A 19,818-nucleotide genomic window follows, 5' to 3' on the forward strand; every position below is an offset into this window, starting at 1 on the left:
CAACTTCGACACTTAAACGTACACCACAGCACCATCAGCAAACAACTGCATATTTCTGCTCACCCTGTCCATCAAATCCTTTGTGCATCCAGAAAACAACAGTGGTCCTACTGCACTTTCGTGGCGTACTCCTAGCAATACCCTTGTCTCTGATGAACACTCGCTGTCAAAGACAACATACTTGGTTCTATCACTTACGAAGTCTTCCAGCCACTCACACATTTGTGAACTTATTCCATATACTCATACCTTCGTTACAGCCTGCAATGGGCCACCAGGTCAAATACTTTACAGAAATCTAGAAGTATGAAATTTGCCTATTGCCCTTCATCCATAGTTGGCAGTATAAAAGTTACATATATTGGAACTGAGAATATGTTGAGGGACTCTGCAGCGAACTGAAGTGAGGTATAGCGGTCTGTAATTTTATGGGTCCGTTCTTTTACCCCTCTCATATACTGGAGTCTTCTCCACTTTTTTCCAGTCACTTTGAACTTTGTGCTGGGCGACAGATTTACGATAAATGCAGGCTAGGTAAGGGGCCGATGCCATAGAGCACTCTTTGTAAAACCAAACTGGGATTCCATCTGGAACTGATGATTTATTGACTCTCAAATCTTTCCATTATTTCTCTATGCCAGGGTTTCTTATTACTATGTTGTCCTTACGGGAGTCTGTCCAATGGTCAAATGACGGTATATTTAAACGATTTTCCTGTGTGAACGATTGCTTGAAAGTAAAATTTAAATCTTCGGCTTTCATTTTACTATCTTCAACTGCCACACCAAACTGTTAAACAAAGGACTGAATGGAAACCTCAGGCACACTTAGCGATTTTACATAGAACCAGAATTTTCTCAGGTTCACTGCCAGATCTTTTGTTGAGGTGCGATGGTGGTAGTTGTTGTATGTTTTGTGCATAGATCTTTTCACAGAGATACGAATCTCTACAAACCTTCCCTTGTCGACATTTGTGCCTTCTCTTTGGAACTGAGAGTTTAACATCGACTGCTTCCTCAGCAGTCCGCAGCTCGTGGTCGGGCAGTAGCGTTCTCGCTTCCCACGCACAGGTTCCCGGGTTCGATTCCCAGCGGGGTCAGGGACTTTCTCTGCCTCGTGATGATTGGGTGTTGTGTAATGTCCTTAGGTTAGTTAGGTTTAAGTAATTCTAAGTTCTAGGGGACTGATGACCATAGATGTTAAGTCCCATAGTGCTCAGAGCCATTTGAACCATTTTTTAGCTTCCTCAGCATCTTCTGAATTAGGTTATTAAACAATGGTGAATCTTTTCCATCCTTTATCCATTTACTAGGCACATAATTCTCCAGACTTACAATATGCTGAAACTTTGCCCATAATTCCTCTACATCCATCTTACATGGATGAGTCACAAATGAATGTTGCCATAGCAATAGAATGGTGTACCTCCTCATTTGAGTTTAATGCATTACATATAAACAGTAGCAAAACAGAAAACATTGTATTTAATCAGCACGTCCCCAAGAATGAAAATAAATCAGTGAATCTTCTTGCATTCCAGTTAGATGAAAGTCTAAGCTGGGATATGCTCCAGACCCATATGTGTGGTTTTATGTGCTGTATAAGATGAGAGGCTGTGAAACAAACTCTGGTGCTATATGCATCTAACATATGGAGTTTTGTTAGGATGAAACTCAAATGGATCGAAGACTGTATTTAAATGACAAAAAAGACCATCATATGAATTATGGGACTCGCACCACGAAAATCTTGTAGACATTATTTCAAGGTAATGAATATTACAACAGTAAATAGTTTATGTATTTACAATTGCCTAATATACACCGAAGAAAACCAGAATAATTGTGATATTAGGATGTCAGTACACCATTATAACATTACAAATAGACATGAAATTAACAAGCCACATGCTAGACCAGCAAAACTCGACAACAGCTATGGGGAAACTCACATACATTAACAAATTACCTAAGAATGCCCACTCAGTGCCCCTGAATATATTTAAAAGTACAATAACAAAGTGGGTAAAAAAGTTTTCTATGCAGTGAAGGAATTTAAAACAAATGTACAATAGATGAGTTAGAGTTCTGAGATGGGAGAATAGAATATTATAAATTGTAATATTTTATGAAATCATTTGTGCACCGCTATTCCATATTGTATAAGACTAAATGGCGATAAAGTTTATGATTACTATGATTATTTACAGAGTGTATAGGTACAACGATATTAACCTGATATTGTAATTCTAAAAAAGGTTTAACTAATGTACTAAGATGAAACGATATTCATCATATATTTTAATGTTATTTGCAGTTGTAGCTTTTATATGCAATGAACCAACAGTTTATCCACATAGTTATAAGACAGATAGAATTATAACACTGTTATATGAATTCCTAATTTGATATTGTTCATCTCACAGTAAGGAGAATTTCCTAAAGAGTGGCTAGAAGTGATCTAAGTGAGATGTTGCCCTCTTCAAATAATAGTAACTTTCAATCAATAACATTACATCCTCTTATTTATAGGGAAAATGTGTCCTCTATATGTGTTGTGCATGTAATGTAGCTTTTACTTAAACCTAAGGAGAACGTTTAACACTTTTGACAGGAGATAAAAGCGTTAGCTGCGTTAATGCTGGCACATATTTGTCAGTCTGCAGTCTGGTGCACCTAAAATTTACTGAAAGTCTGGAAAATCTTAATAGCTGCACTAATGTAATAACTCGTCTTTAGTAATGACTTCGTTTTTCTCTGAATAAGCTGAATGTATTTAAGCAACTTAGTAAGCCAAGCAGAAATGTCTGCCAACAATGAAAATCTCCATCTGAAATTAATTCTGCATAACTCAGAGAGACAGAATATTAATTTTTACATAAATAAAATCACATATCACTGTAGCAAACATAAGTTATAGTTTCAAGGTAACAAATACCCAATTTCCTGTTGTAGATACCTTTTATCAGCTGAGCAAAATAAGAGCATCCAATAGCACAATCGTGCAGTGATAAGAAACAAAGCAGAATAATCACAAAGAAGACCATAGCTTCTACATTACAAAAGAATCATTTGTCTTTAAGTATTCTTTGGTTTCGTCACATCATAGATGCGACTTGGGTATCCATTTGCAAACCCCAACAAAACCTCTGCCTCGTGTCTCTGTTTTTACGCCATTTTCACAGAGTTCTCTTGTACTTTTCACTAATTTTTTCCAGGAGACGCTACAAAGCCCACTGGAAATGTTTTGTCCATCATATAACTTATGTGGCTTTAACATTTCCACCTCATTGACTGGAAAAAGCTAATATTTACATCGATAACAACAATCAAATACTTTTCAAAGTAGATAATAAGTAAGAAAATACACTTGTTTTTGTCATCATGCAAGTGTTAAACATTAAATATTCTTCATTTCATACAGTAATCATATACCAGACAAATGTATACAATCATTGTGATAATGAGAACAGTTATGTTTGATGTTAACATCTTGGGTGTAGTTTACTGTGGAGGGTAAGTCGCTGTGCATACAGCTCGGAAAAAATTTTGTAAGGTCCCCAGGAGGTAGTTGTAAATGCTCCCCCATTTGGGTTTACTGGATCCTTCAATCTACATCATCTGACTGTGTGATTATTAAGTTCATGAGTCACTGTAATTCCATGTGGATTGGTTTTCAAACACATAACTATGTTTACACATGAACCAAGAATCATAATTTAGGGACATCAGCCACAATTGAAAATATGTCGTGAGAACATTTTGCTGTTGAAAAGTTGGTTTGTAGATGTTTACGTGAGATATGGCAGTTGTTGAAATTTTGCAGTGTGTCATACATTCATATTATTAAACGAAATTTACTGTCTTCTTTGTTAGTGACATTGTTTTGTAAATAGTTGTTAGTTCGTGACAATCGGCGTCCGCCTAGCCAGAAACTGGGCTCACCAGAACATTACGTGGACTCGACTGTGAGAGGAGCTGGAGCTTGCACCACTCTGCTTTCCATGTAGTCCACACTGCAAACCTCTCCATAACCATATCTCGTAGAATGGTCATGAGAATAATGGATAGTTTCATTTCACCCAATAGACACTTTAATACACTGCAAGGGAAGGATTAATGTCATTTAAATCCAAACTCCACTCACACCTAGTTTTTCAGTATCACTGTTTATGTTGATGCTGTGCTCGGTTATCTCAGTGGGTGTGCTATTCACTTATGACACTTTGCCTTGCACACTGAGCACTATGTTTTGCACTAGAAAGAGTGTATTTGCTAATGAAAATGCCGAATATTTATATCTACTTCATATGTCAGCGTCAGCAGCGCTCGCAGCTTCCGAGCAAATGCATGGAATGTTCATAGCTGTGCGCTGCATGGATACAGTGTGTCTCGCAACTTATGAAACTGACTTCATGCTTTCACAGTTTATTACTCTTAAAAAGGATTTGACTGCTTTTTTTAACTACCTATATACGTAATTACACTGTGAATGTCCTTCCATCCAGATTAAAGTGCTGTTTGTGTTTGTAGAGCCTCTTTTATTGGACTCATATACATGAATGTGAAATGAAATCTTTATAAAAAGAAATTAAAACTACTCCATTAAATAACAAGAAAGTGGTTCTCACTTCAAATAATATCTCAGGGTTTACTCAAAAAAACAAAATTTTCTTGCATAAGCAATCTCTAATTAGCTTTTTGTCACTGGTATGAAAATTATTATGCACTTACAACTAAACATACACATATATTATAAATACATATACTAAAAAGAATATATATATATATATGTGTGTGTGTGTGTGTGTGTGTGTGTGTGTGTGTGTGTGCGAGTGTGTGCATCTGTAGAGCGGTTATAGGTATTTTTTCTTACACACACACACACACACACACACACACAAATATATATATATATATAATGTTTGGTTGCTGGTTCGGGAAATTAATTTCTTTTATGTATAAAACCTCTTGAGATCCAGGTGAGAATATAATCATCTTACTTTATTATTATTAGGATTTCCCAGCACAAAGCAACCATCATTAGGTATGTGGAGAATGCTATGTGGCCATTGTACAATAAATACCACTTTTTATTTTTAATTAGGGATGCCTTCAGATGGTATCCAAGCAACACAAAATCTCCAACATTGTGTTTTTGTTAATCTTTTGTCAAACTGTTTCTTACATAGCCTAGCTTGTTTGGCAAGACACTACTTGAATATGACATGATATTGGGACGAGGCAATAACACACACGAATTTTTTATGAACACTAAAGGCACGCTACCAGTCTCGGTTAGAGAGAAACTATTTCATGCACCCAACTCAGATTTCGAAATTTTTTTTCTGCGATCGATTCTTTAGACTTCATACAGGAGGATGCGACGAGTTCGAGTGAGAACGATGTGGGAAACCACCGTAATGGAAAGTGTTCCTGGAACCACAACAGCCATTGAGGTGATGGTAATCAAAGGGGAAGTGGTTTCAGACCGAGTAACAATGAAAATGGAAATAACAGCTACCATAATCAGGAGTCAAATAGTAGCACAAACAATAATAACGGTAGGCTGCAGTTTGGTAACACCAGCAGTGGCAGCAACCAGAATAACTATAACAATTCTAATCTTCAAAGGCTAAATTAAGATGGGTTTAATTCAAATAGATATAAAAACGTGTGAACTTCTTGAGGGACATGGTGGAACCCCAGACCCAGTGGATGGAACCCACAGTATGTACCAGTTCATCATGTCACTGCATTTCCTATACCTGATGTGGGACATCAGTCGCACTGACAGGCTTCACAGCAAAATACTCAAAATCAAACACAGCAACACAGCAACATAGTGCACATATTGTGGAGGTGACTGATAATAATCAGAGTAAACCTTCATCAGTGTCAAACTATGCACAGTCTCTGTAAGCATTCAGCAGGCGATCATGACACAGGGAGAAGGCACACAGTACAATGTTCCAAACATGGTAAGGTATAATGACGGACAAGACCTCAGATGGGAACTGTCCAAGAAACCCATAACTGTCATAAAGAAAGTGTCTGGAAAATCCAAGCAACAGTAAATGGTAGCATAAATGACATTCAAGTATGATTGGCAACTGATACTGAAGCATTGGTTTTGGTTATGGATACCAGTTTCTTTAGACATATGAATCAATTTAAAAGGCTGCCCATGTTGCCTGTGCAAAATTGTAAACGAGTTGGAGCCATCAGTGTAAATGGTCAAAGAATTAAGCGCCAGGTGCAGGCTGAAGTGATATTTGGAAATGGAGCAATAGTATGCACTTTTCTATTTAACGATCCCTGTTATCCTGGGACGGCATTTTATGCACAAGGGATATGCACAGATCGACCTCTCACGTGGACTTACTAGCCTGATGGACCAAGGAAAGAAATTAGCACTGGAAATGGTTAAAACCGTAGATATTCATAGCAAGTTTTATCATGTAGCATGAGCATGGCGAATCCGATCGATCGTATTATTAGTAGGCAAAGGTGGCCTATTGTCAGATCGAAAATTAGTCACATGCAGGTAACACAGCAAATTGTCAATTTGATTGAATCCAAAGTACGTAGTTGAATATGACTACCTAAGTTTGACAAAGTTGCTGCATCAACATGAAGAGATATTTTCAGAAAAACATGGTGTTATCCGTGGATATGTATATGATACGCAAGTTTACAAGCATCAGACCTACTGTCGTGATGCCTACTCGGCGTTGTCAACCCAAAAAGAGGCTGTCACGACGGAGATAAGAAAGATGTTGACTTGGAGTGTAACAAACACATCAGCCTCACTATACAGTAGTCCATTGCTGGCTATTAAAAAAGCAGATGGAAGCATTCACCTAGTATTCGATGCATGGAACATAAAGTCATTATTAAAGTGCACACTAGATCAGAAAACTTAGAAGAACAGATTCAAAGGTTTTACAGAACAAAATATCTTACCTCGATCGACATGCGTTCTTCTTGTTGACAGATTCCGTTGTCAGAGTCACCGAAAAAGTGCACTGCTTTCGCATTTGATGGACCTAGTTACAAGCTTAAGACGTTACCTTTTGGTTGCAATGTAAGTACAGCTATATCTATTGCTGTACTTGACGCTGTGTTGGGGCCAGAACTTCTAGGCAAGGTAACTGTCTATGTAGAGGACTTGCTTATAGCCACAAATGCTTGACAAGAACATGTGGAACTTGTTGAGACAGTCTAAGTTTGCAAATGCCGGTGTCACAGTTAACTTGAAGAAGCCCACAGTCGGACGTGAACATATAAAGTCTCTGAGCATATAATCTTACTCAGTGGAATTGTACATGAACTAGGAAAGATGGATGCAATTAAAAATTTTCCGTATCTCAAGTTCAAGAGAAAATTAAAAGCGGTTTCAGGACTCATCTTATTTTTTAGGCATTTATGCAAGTGTAGTTACTAAATAACGATGCGCTATTATGCTTGCTGACAAAAAAATGCTCATTGCCACTGAACCGAGTGCGAGACAGCATACAGTGGTGTTAAGGATGCCCTGGGTAACTCATGGATGCTGCAACACGAAGACATGCGTAACGATTTCTGTCTGGCAACGGATGCTTCAGGCTGTGGCTTGGGGGTGTGCCCCTTCCAGAAGTATCAAACATCTGGGAAAACTAAAGTTAGAGTCATTGCTTTCATGAGTAGATTCCTGTCAGGGTGTGAACGAGCATATTCAGTGACAGAACTCGATGCCCTCGTTGTAGTGTGGGCATTTAAAAAGCATCATTATTATGTTTATGGAAAACATGTTAAGGTATTCTGCGACCACCAGGCGCTCAGTTTCCTTTCGTCATGCAAGTTCCTGCATGTGCAGCCTCTTCCTTATAGGAATATGACTTCGATATCATGTGAGTGGGCAGTATAAAATAGTGGTGGAATTCACCAACTTGGTAGAAAACTTGTCAGAATACAAGGTACTTCTAATCAACGATGCTATGTACAGACAATGAGCCCTGAATACGTGCAGGACGCAGACTCTGTGAGGAAAAACATAAACGAAACGTTAAGAAATGATTCTGTGTATGTGTTTAGTCAACACTACCAGGTGCATGAAAAAGTGTTATACTATAGACACAACACTAACCCTGATAAATGGAATTTGTGTGTGTGTGCCTACTAGTCACCTTTGTTTCATACACCCATAATACCTGGGAACATTTTGGCATAAAAAATACACATACAAGATAACCCAGTTTTGTCATTACCCCAACTTGAAGAAGCAAGTACAGATGTTTCTAAGACCTTGTGTCATTTGCCAAACGGCAAAACCCATAAACGTGTGCAACAAAACGGAGCTGCATCCAATATTGCCAGTAAAGCACTTGCAAGTCAATGCTTTGGATATAATAGGACCCCTTCCAACTTCCTATGGGATGTGTTACATACTCAGTCACTATGTACGACAGCTGTCTTTAGTAAATACGTAAATGTGGACCCAATAAAATCTGCAAGATCCATTTCAGTTTTGAATAGAATTTTTTCTGGTTTCCAACCAATGACAGGAAAAACCATTTCCTTATTATCTGATAATGCTTCCTATTTTGTAAGCAGGAACTGGAAAAATTTTGTGCAGTTACAAAGGATATAAAGCGTATTTTAATATCCCTCCTCAGTCTAAGTCATCCGGCATAGAGCATATTTCGAGAGCTGAATCGATTTACAAGATCTTGTGCTCACGCTAAGCAAACCAAACGAGTCGACTACATCATTCCATTTGAAACAATTTATAATAATCTACCTGTTAACTCAACAGATCATATGCCTTCAAAGCTTATGTTTCCAGTTACAGAATGCATGCAATCACTAAATCATCCATCTAATATAACAGAAATAAAACAACCCTTTCTTAGGGTTATAGATCTCTGGGCTATATACAAGTTTTCTCGACCGTTCTTGCACAGAACTTGTCCAGTAACGTCCTAAAAACACTTCCCAAATTCAGTGAAGGTATTGCAACTATCAGCAGTGTGTACTGTTCACAAAGAGGCATCTCCCGTTATGTGTGAAATTGCAATCGGAATCTTTTGCCATTTGGTCCACGACTGAGGCAAAATACTACTTAAGTCTTTAATAAAAACTACAAGATGAATTATTTTCTTACCCTGGTTAAACATCTGAAACTACCACCGCCTTCGTAAGTTTCTTCCTCCATTAGACTGTCAACATTGGCATGGTTGATTCTATGCTGGTCATATCCCTGCTCACTTCTTTAAAATGTGGGCTAACTTGACTCACATCTCCATGAAACATGGGTGCAAATCCAAATTGTGACAAAGGTGTGTTCCCATACTGTAATACAATATGAGATAGGTTCCTTTGCTCAAACTTTTTACTACTTCTTACATCCTGTTCAGGTTCTCCAACACGACTTCTATCGTGTTTTTGCATTGCTGAAAACATGGACTGAACAAGATTCCTTATACTCTCTAACTCTTTTTGCAAACTTTGGCAGGTCTTCCCCTTGCCAAAGGCTGCTTCAACAGCTGCATTCTTCAATTCTGCTTTAATCTCTTCCTTAATAATATCTCTCGTATCTTTATTAATCTCATCCATAGATGTAGTTAACTACTCAAATTTTCCTTCTACATCGTCCTGGGTTAACTGCACGTTTGCCACATCCACACTCAGCTGATCCACAATTTGTCATAAATTTTTGCAAATAGTTCGCAAAGAGCTGATGTTACTACAGTTACTAGCTGATTCTTCCCTGATGCTTTCAACAAGAGCTTTTTTGCTCGTACTAGGTGCATGATTTAACCATGTCACTATTCCCTAAGAATTTGTTTTTGCCCTCATTCCTCCTCTAAAACTCTTTGATTTCTTCTTGCTGTTTTTCAAAGTCGGTGAGAAGTCGCCTCTCTGTAATCGCCTGTCTTTCATCTCGTTACTTCTCACACAATACCAGCTTTTGTAACAGCATGGCGATTAAATCGTTTTCTGGTTTTGTTATTGGCAAGGGATCAATTGTTGCCCCTTCATGTCTACCTAACACTGCAGGTACATTTTCACTGTCAGCTGAATCTTGTTCAGAATCCAGTGTGGCTAAAGGCGCACTATGATCTTCTGTTGCTTGGATATAGAATTTAGAAGTCATCCTGTCACTCATTACATTACTATTAGATTCTAATATAGTGTTGTGGTATTCTGCACCTGGAATTTCTTGCATGTCAGCTTTACCTTTCCTTTTTGGTCTAACCATTTCACTGCACTTAGGTAACACATTACACAATGTTGCACAACTTAAGTCTAAAGACATACAAACATACAGAAAAATTCTTCAGCTGCTACCAAAAAATTATTCCTAACAGTTGACAACTATCAGCAGCTGATGTTGAGCCGCAATTATATCATGAGTTGTTTGTGGAATCTTTACACAAATGGATAACTACCAGCATACACTGCAGGCTCATTGATACACGAAATAAAAAGACACACAAAGTGACCCTTACCTTTTGTAGACTACCGATCTATTTTTGTCATATAGTTATGACTATTGCCCCTGGATAATTCTCATATATTATTTTTTTCCCTCACCATATTTTTCATTGGTACATGAAAGAGAAATTACACTTTTATTAATATACAAAAAAGATGTCTACATACACATACATTTTACTTAACTAAAGAGAAATATTGTAAAGTCTAACCCCACGTTTCAGGTAGCAACGTAATTCAAAAAAAGGTTTTACTAATGTACTAATATGAAATGATATTGGTCGTATAGTTTAACGTTATTTGCAGTTGCGAGCGTTTATACACAAAGTGCTAAAAGTTTATGCCTATGTAGCTACAAGAGAGGTAGCATTAAAACAATGTCATATGAACTAATAAGGTAATATTGTTTGTCTTACACTGGCCGAAGTGGCCGTGCGGTTAAAGGCACTGCTGTCTGGAACCGCAAGACCACTACGGTCGCAGGTTCGAATCCTGCCTCGGGCATGGATGTTTGTGATGTCCTTATGTTAGTTAGGTTTAACTAGTTCTAAGTTCTAGGGAACTAATGACCTCTGCAGTTGAGTCCCATAGTGCTCAGAGCCATTTTTTTTGTTTGTCTTACAGTAAGGAGGATTTCCTAAAGAATGACTAGCAGTGATCTAAGTGAGACGTTGCCCTCTTCAAATAACAGAAATTTTACAGTAACATACTGATTCATTGTGACAGACTATATTGGGTTTGCAAAAAATGATCAGTTTGTATAGCAATGTATTTTCCTAAGGTAGTTACCCTTAAAAAAGCCTCCTTGTAACACAATTACGTAAGTAGCCATGTAAAATCACTGTTGTATTATAACTACCTGTAGAAGTGTACATACCAATTGCATCTAAACATGTTCAAATATGAATAAATATTCTGTTCTATTATATTCTACCCCACCTCTCTACAAGTCTACATTACAAACAAATACCTTCATAAACGATTTCCTAACATTTAAATGTACATTAAATGTTAACAAATTCCTCTTTCTAAAAATCTATTACTTGCTATAGGCTGTCTGTATTTATCCTCTGTAATTCGGCCACCATCAGTTATTTTGCTGCCCAAATAACAAAACCTATGAACCACTTTTACTGTCTCATTTCTTGAACTAATTCCTTCAGCATGTTGGAAACGACCTGAGACACTGACTTCATAATGGGTTAATGTCATGGTTAACTTAACGAATAAAAACATGAGAAGGTTGATTAAGACTTGGCAGAATGGAGTGGAGTGTCAAAACATAGCACAATGCATTTCAAATGGCATCATTCAAATGGGCTATCAATCGAACACAGTGGGACTGAACGAAACACGGCGTCAGAGTCAAAGTGTCGTCTGTTTACATTGGATGAGGACCTATTTTTGTTGTCCTCGCTCACATCATCATGGTGGATTTTATGCTCAGTCACAATTGTTCCATGTTACCTTGGGCATTTCTTCCACTGAGTGTACTTCAACAGGGGAGGCTAGATATCTGAAAGCAGAAAGTTGTTTAATCTGTATAATATGTGGACAGAGAAAAAGCATGAAGTGTGTATAAATAAGAATCTAAATTGAGGAAACAATTTTCATTAGATAATCTTTCATTGCTAAAAAAAGAAAGATAGCAAATGTGCTAAACAGGCTCTATGTATTGCCTAACAAATATTGTTTGATGTGTTTTTATATATGTATTTGTGCTATCAAGTAAATGTTGATATTCTGAAATCTTTGAATGACACTTCTCTATTATTTCATTTGTCAGCAGTTTATGATACAAGTCTTATCAGGAACATCTTTTACAAAGTTTGCTTTGCCTATCAGTGAACTTTGTAATTGATAGCTCCTTAATTCTGATACTAAATTCTGACTTTCAGTATAGATGTTCCAGTGTCACTTATAATCCATACTGCTTCACAAACTGCAAAGCCTTTGGCTCACATTATTAATTTATCATTCACTGAGAGTGTGATACCTGATAGATCAGAAACATCAAAAGAGATACCTTCATTCAAATGTGGAAATAGGCATAAAGTTGAAAATTACAGCCTCATTTCTCTCCACATGGCATTCTCTAAAGTAATTGAGAGATTCATGAAACAATAAATCACAAAGTACTTAGATGACCACAATGTATAGAATAATAATCAGCATGGCTTTCAAAAAGGTAAAAGTACAGCAACAGCGATAAATGACTACACCAACGAAATAGTCAGTAATTTGAATAACAACAATAGCATTGCAGGAGTTAATTTATATTTGTCTAAAGCTTTCGATATGGTTAGTCATGGAATCCTTTTGCGTACACTGGATGGAATAGAGATCAAAGGAATACAAAACAAGGGGCTTCAATCATATTTGCAAAAAGGACTACAGGTTGTGGAGCTCACATAAGCTCATGCTAATCATAAAATCAGGTTAGTTTCTCATGCAAGGAAAGTCGAAATAGGTGTACTCCAGGGTAGCGTGTGAGGCCCCTTCAGCTCCTTATTTACATAAACGATACATACATCTCAGACATTGCAGTCAAGATCATATTGTAAGTAGATGACATTAGTACAACAGTGAGTTGCGTTAAGGAATCTCTGTCCACTACAACTACAGTAATAGGATGAGTCAATACCTTGATCTCCATCTGGTACTGGGTGGAATTTAGTTATAAAGGGTATGATGCACAGAATTTTAGGAATGCATGTTGAGCAAGACTTAAACTGGAATGACCATGTACCTAATCTGTCTGACACTAAGTTCCATATGTTTTGCTCTGAGAATTACTTCTAAAGGTTAACTGTCAGATGGCGCTATAATGGTTATTTTGGTTACTTCCAGTCTCTTGTATCCTATGGAATAGTTTTCTGGAGTAAAACCAATAGTTGATTAAATAAAATGTTTACATTACAGTAAAAGGCTATTCGAATTGTGACACATAGCTCAGATAGGGGTTAGGGCTCACTGCAAGCCCCTATTTAATAAGTTGTGTTTTCTTACTGTACTCTCCTTGTTCATATACAAATGTATGTTGATGACAAGAGCAAGACTCGGTAACTTGCTAAACAACTGTGATTACCACAGGTATACATACTACTTGCAGCTGTGGTGTTTTAAATCAAAGTTTCACAATTTACACACATCTCTGAGTGATGTAATGTGCATGTTTTACTTCTCTGCAGTGTTATGTAATGTGTTAACGTGTTTTAATTTTTTCAGTAGTGTTCATATTTCCTAAATATCTTTTTCATTTACTTACTTATTGTGCATTGTGATTACTCTTCCAATCATGTACAAAGTGAGGTGGCTACTCCAGTCTTAATGTACTGGACTCACATTCAGGAAAACTCAGGTTCATTCCCTCTCTGGCAATGCTGGGTTGGGTTCTCCACTGCTTCTTCTCCCCACTAAGATGGATGCTGTGATGGTTCCTTCAATTAGGCCATGCCCAATTTGTTGCCCTATCCTCAGCTTATCCTGACGTGTCCTGTTAATGCTTTATATATATATTGTTTCTGCACTATTGTCTCTAAATGCTCAACTGACAAATAAGTAAATAAATAAAAAATAAATAGATTAATAAAATGAAAGGATGGTATCTCTTAACCTTGCTTTGGTACTGGACTTAGTGAGGTGATGTTATGTTGTTGTACCATCTAGTGTGATCACACCACCATTTGATGCTGAGGCCACCCGTTATTCTGTTCTGTTACAACAACAACGAATTTAAATCGAAATTAATATGCAAATACAGACAACTGGCAGTTTGTTGCTTTCAGTATCGTTGCATGAACAGAATCTAAGAACATTTCAAATTGGAAAAGGTTAGTATGCCAGTGCCAAACAAATAAGAACAATCACAAAAAATTATATTGACTTATTTCTTGCCTTCACCGACTTGCGTAATGAATCAGGTGTCATGAGATGTCTAACAACAGCAATGCTGCTGAACATTATAATCTGCTAATCACCTGAAGGAGGTTCTTAGAGATTTCTTTATTTTAATCGTTTTGTTCCATTTCTATCAAGGAGATTGAAAGAGTAAGTTTTTATATGTACTTTGTGGGTATGGTAGTTCTTGCAAGAGGTAAAAACAGCAACTAGCAATTGTTAACAGTGACTAATTGCTGTTTTGTAAGACTTAACCCATGTCCTTACACCAGCAAGCACGTGGAGTTTCAATTTTAAACAAACTAACAACTGTACAAACTCCTGTTTGTGCAACACTATTTCCACTGTCTATTTGTGAATTGAAAATATTAAATTGATTCTTTGTCGATTTTCGTAAAAAATGCGGTTATTATTATTTTTTAATCAGAATCAAGTGAGATATGATGCTTATTATAATCTGATACGAATCGCAAATACATGAGGACTATTGCCAGAATATGTAATACCTTTCTTAAAAAAAACACTGCAATTGTTCATATGAATTAAATGGGTGAGACCCTACAATCACATTATCCAAATGAATGAAGAAAAGTAGCATTCCATATCTATGACATCAATGAGTCACCTCTGTATTCAGTCGTCTCACACAGATATCTGGGTACAACACTCTGTAGGAATATGAAATCGAATGATCCTATAGGCTCAGCTGTAGTTAATGGAAGTGGTGGATATAGGTTTATTGGCAGAATACTGCTAAAATGCAATCATTCTACACAGAAGCTACTTACAAAATCTCTTGTACATTTCATCTTACAATATCGGTCAAGTGTGTGGTATCCATATCAGATTGAGGTAAGTGAGGATACTGAATGTATACTAAGAAGGAGAGCACAAATGATCACTGGTTTGTTTGACTCACAGCAGGTAGACACAAAAATGTCGAAAAACCTGAATTGGGATACACTCACAATGTGTCAGTAAGCAGTATTAAGTAAAGAATCTAGAGATATTCTTCAGCCCCCTTTATACACTGAAGAGCCAAAGAAACTGGTACACCTGCCTAATATCTTGAAGGCCCATGCGAGCATGCAGAAGTGCTGCAACACTATTTAGCATGGACCTGACTAATGTTTGAAATAGTGCTGGAGGGAACTGACATCACGAATCCTGCAGGGCTGTTCATAAATCCGTAAGAGTACGAGGGGATGGAGATCTCTTCTGAACAGCACGTTGTAAAGCATCCCAGATATGCTCATAATGTTCATGTCTAAGGAGTCTGGTGGCCAGCGGAAGTGTTTAAACTCAGAAGAGTGCTCCTGGAGCTTCTTTGTAACAATTCTGCACGTGTGAGGCGTCGCATTGTCCTGCTGGTATTGCCCAAGTCCGTCGGAATACACATTAGACATGAATGGATGCAGATGATCAGACAGAATGCTTACATAGGGGTCACCTGTCAGAGTCGTATCTAGACGTATCAGGGTTCCCATATCACTCCAACTGCACACACCCCACACCATTACAGAGCTTCCACCAGCTTGAACAGTTCCCTGCTGACATGCAGTGTCCATGGATTCATGAGGTTGTCTCCCGACCTGTACACACCCATCGTATCTATACAATTTAAAACGAGTCTCGACCGACCAGGTAACATGTTTCCAGTCATCAACAGTCCAATGTCGGTGTTGATGGACCCAGGAGAGGCAGCCATCAAGGGTATACGAGTGGGCCTTCGTTTCTGAAAGCCCATATCGACAATGTTTCATTGAATGGTTCGCATGCTGACACTTGTTGATACCCCATCACTGAAATCTGCACTAATTTGCGAAAAGATTGCACTTCTGTCAAGTTGAATAAGTCTCTTCAGTCGTCGTTGGTCCTGTTCTTGCAGGATCTTTTTCTGGCTACAGCGATGTCAGAGATTCGATGCTTTACTGGATTCTTGATATTCACAGTACACTCGCGAAATGGTCGTATGGGAAAATCTCCACTTCACTGCTACTTCGGAGATGCTGTGTCCTATCGCTCGAGTGCCAACTATAACACCATGTCCAAACTCACTTAAATCTTGATAACCTGTCACCGTAGCAGCAGTAACCAATCTAACAACTGCGCCAGACACTTGTGCCTTATATAAACGTTGCCAACAGCAGCACCGTATTCTGCCTGTTTAGATACCTCTGTATCTGAACATGCATACCTATACCAGTTTCATTAGCGATTCAGTGTATCACTCCCACAGTGACTGCAAAGACAAGATTAGACTAATTACAGTGTGCACAGAGGTAGTTATGCATTCATTCTTCACATGTTTCATACACGTAGCTTTGGATCAGAAAAGATTCTCTCTGTTTTTGGGGTGCTAACTAAAGTGGTAAAGCCTGCCAGTCTTGCTTCCGAGTTGAAGGCAGAGCCCACCATCTGTAGCACCATCAACATCGCCGACTGCAGACCTTTGGTACAGAGTTTTGTGCAGTGTGTGAATAGGAGGCTCAGACGGTTCTGCGCCCAGGTAAGTTACAGAATTCTATACTTGCGCCATAAGATTGTGGGGTTTAGGTTCCGCTTGATGCGATGGCTGTCCAATATATGTAGGAGACTGTTACATGGGTAGTGGGATCTGTTTGACACAGACTGGGCGGTTTTATTAGGTGAGAGAGTCTTGGGCAAGTGCAGGAAGAGCTTCAGATTCAAAAGGTGCAGGACGAACACAGGAAGAGCATAGCCATCGAAACAATCATTATTGTAGTTGTAATCTGGCTTAGCTGCGTTAAGAGAGAACCAGAGCTCCAAGCTCAAATCGTTATAGGTCCTAAAAGAAGCTAAAGCTGAAGATAAGTTCAGTCGAAATTTTTTTTACGAAGGACCTAATAATGTGCAGAAATGATTGATTAAATACAGTTGGCGATGCATCTTTATTGCTGTCAGAAGTAGTTTACCTTATAGTGAAATAAGAAGTAGGTACTTCATGTGAGTTAGTTTGGGTGGATGTTATACTTGACAATGGGACTAAATTAATAGTTGGTTCCCTCTATCGACCCCCGCCTCAAATGACACCGTTCCTGATCAATTCAAAGAAAATTTAAGTCCCATCAGAAATAAGTTGTCCACTCATACAATTATAATTGGTGATGACTTCGATCTGCCCTCGATTTGTTGGCGCAAATGCATGTTCAAAGCCAGTGGTAGGTTCAAAACATAGTCAGAAATTATACTGAACGCTGTCTCTGAAAATTATTTTGAGCAATTTGTTCAGGAGTCCGCTCGAAGTGTAAATGGTTGCGAAAACATAGTTAACTTCTTAGCAACAAATAAACCCAAGCAAATAGAGAGCATCATGATGGATGTGGGGATTAATGACCACAAAATTGTTCTAGTGAGACTGACCACTGCAGCATCCAAATCCACCAAAAGTAAGCAAAATATATTTATTTAAAAATGCAGATAAAAATTCGTTTAAGATCTTCCTTACAGACTGCCTCCACTCCCTCCTAATCAAGAATGTAAGTCTAGATGAGATGTGGCTTGAATTCAAAGAAATAGTATCTGAGGCGGTTGAGAGATTTATACCAAATAAATTTATAAAAGATGATGCTGATCCTCTATGGACACAAAACGGGTCAGAACACTGTTATAGAAGCAACGGAAAAAGTATGTCAAACATAAAAGAACACAAAGTCTTCGTGATTGGCTATGTTTTACAGGAGCTCGAAACAGGTGGAATTCAATGCAAGATGCTTTCAACAGCTTCCACAATGAAACGCTGTTTCCAAATCTGACAGACAATCCAAAGTGATTCCAGGGCTATCTAAAGTACACCAGTGGCAAGACACAATCAGACCTTCACTGTGCGATTTCAGTGGTAGAATATCCGATGACAGGGCCACTAAAGTGAAGTTAGTAAACATAACTTTCCGAAATTTCTTCATCAAAGAAGACGAAGTAACTATTCCAGAGCTGGAATTGTGAACCATTGCCAACATGAGTTACTTAGAAGTAAATATCCTCAGTGTAGTGATGCGGCTTAAAGCACTTAATAAACACGAGTTGCTGGCCTGGATAGCATAACAATAAGGTTCCTTTTACAACTGCACTAATACTATAGCCCCATACTTAGCAATCATATACAACCAATCGTTCTAGAAAAGATTCATGCCAAAAGACTGGAAACCGTCGAATTACAGAGCCATATCACTAACATCGATTTGCAATAAGTTTTTTTGGAACATACACTGTGTTCGAACATTATGAATTATCTCGAAGGTAACGGTTGATTGACACACAGTCAACACATCTTCAGAAAATATCGTTCTTGTGGAACACAAGTAGCACTTTTGTTGCATGAATAAATGCATGCTATCGACAGGGGATCTCAGATTAACTCCATGTTTCTAGATTTCCAGAAGCCTTTTGACACCGTTGTTCGCAAGAGACTTCCAATGAAATTTCGTACCAATTGAGTATCGCTTCAGTTGTGTCACAGACGTAGTAATCGATGGAAAGTCATGAAGTAAAACAGAGTTGATATACTATGTTCCCCAATTAAGCATTAAAGGCCTTCTAGTGTTCCTAATCCATATAATCGGTTTAGGAGGTAATCTGTGTAACGTTCTTACATTGTTTACAGATGATGCTGTCATTTACCATCCAGTAAGGTCATCAGAACCTCAAAAACCACTGCAAAATTACTTACACATGATATCTAAATGTTGTGAAACGTGGAAATTGTTTCTCAGTAAGGAAAAGTGTGAGGCCATCCATATGAATACAAAACGAAAACCATTAAACTTCACTTACACGATAAGTCACACAAATTTAAAGGCTGACGTTTTGACTAAATACCTAGGAATTACAATTACTAGTAACTTAAGCTGGAGCAGTCAGATATATTACGTTGCAGGGAATGCAAACCAAAGAATACATTTCATTGGCAGATTACGTTTTATAGGCAGAACACTTAGAAGAATCACTAGGTCTACTAAAGAGACTACCTATGCTACCCTTGTTCGTCCTGAGCTAGAGGGATCCTGATGGAGGGTATCAAAAAAGTTCAGAGAATGGCACCTCGCTTTGTATTGTTGCGATATAGAGGAGAGAGTGTCACGGACATGATAGGCGAGTTGGGACGGCAATTATTAAAACAAATTTTTTTTCCCCTTAAGGCGAGATCTATCCAAGAAATTTCAATTACCAACTTTCTCTTTTATTGTCGCCAACCTACATAGGGAGAAATGATGATCATAATAAAATAAGAGAAATCTAGAGCACATACAGAAAAAATTAAGTGTTCATTTTTCCCACTCTCTGTTAGATAGTGGAACGGTAAAGAAATAGTCTGATGGTGGCTCGAAAACCGTGTGCCAACCACTAAAGTGTGAATTGCAGAGTCGTCATGGAGATGTCGATGTAGAAAGAACAGAGATCCAAAATAGAACCTTGTGGT

The sequence above is a fragment of the Schistocerca serialis genome, chromosome 3, assembly GCF_023864345.2.
Source record: "Schistocerca serialis cubense isolate TAMUIC-IGC-003099 chromosome 3, iqSchSeri2.2, whole genome shotgun sequence".
Taxonomy (NCBI): Eukaryota; Metazoa; Arthropoda; class Insecta; order Orthoptera; family Acrididae; genus Schistocerca; species Schistocerca serialis.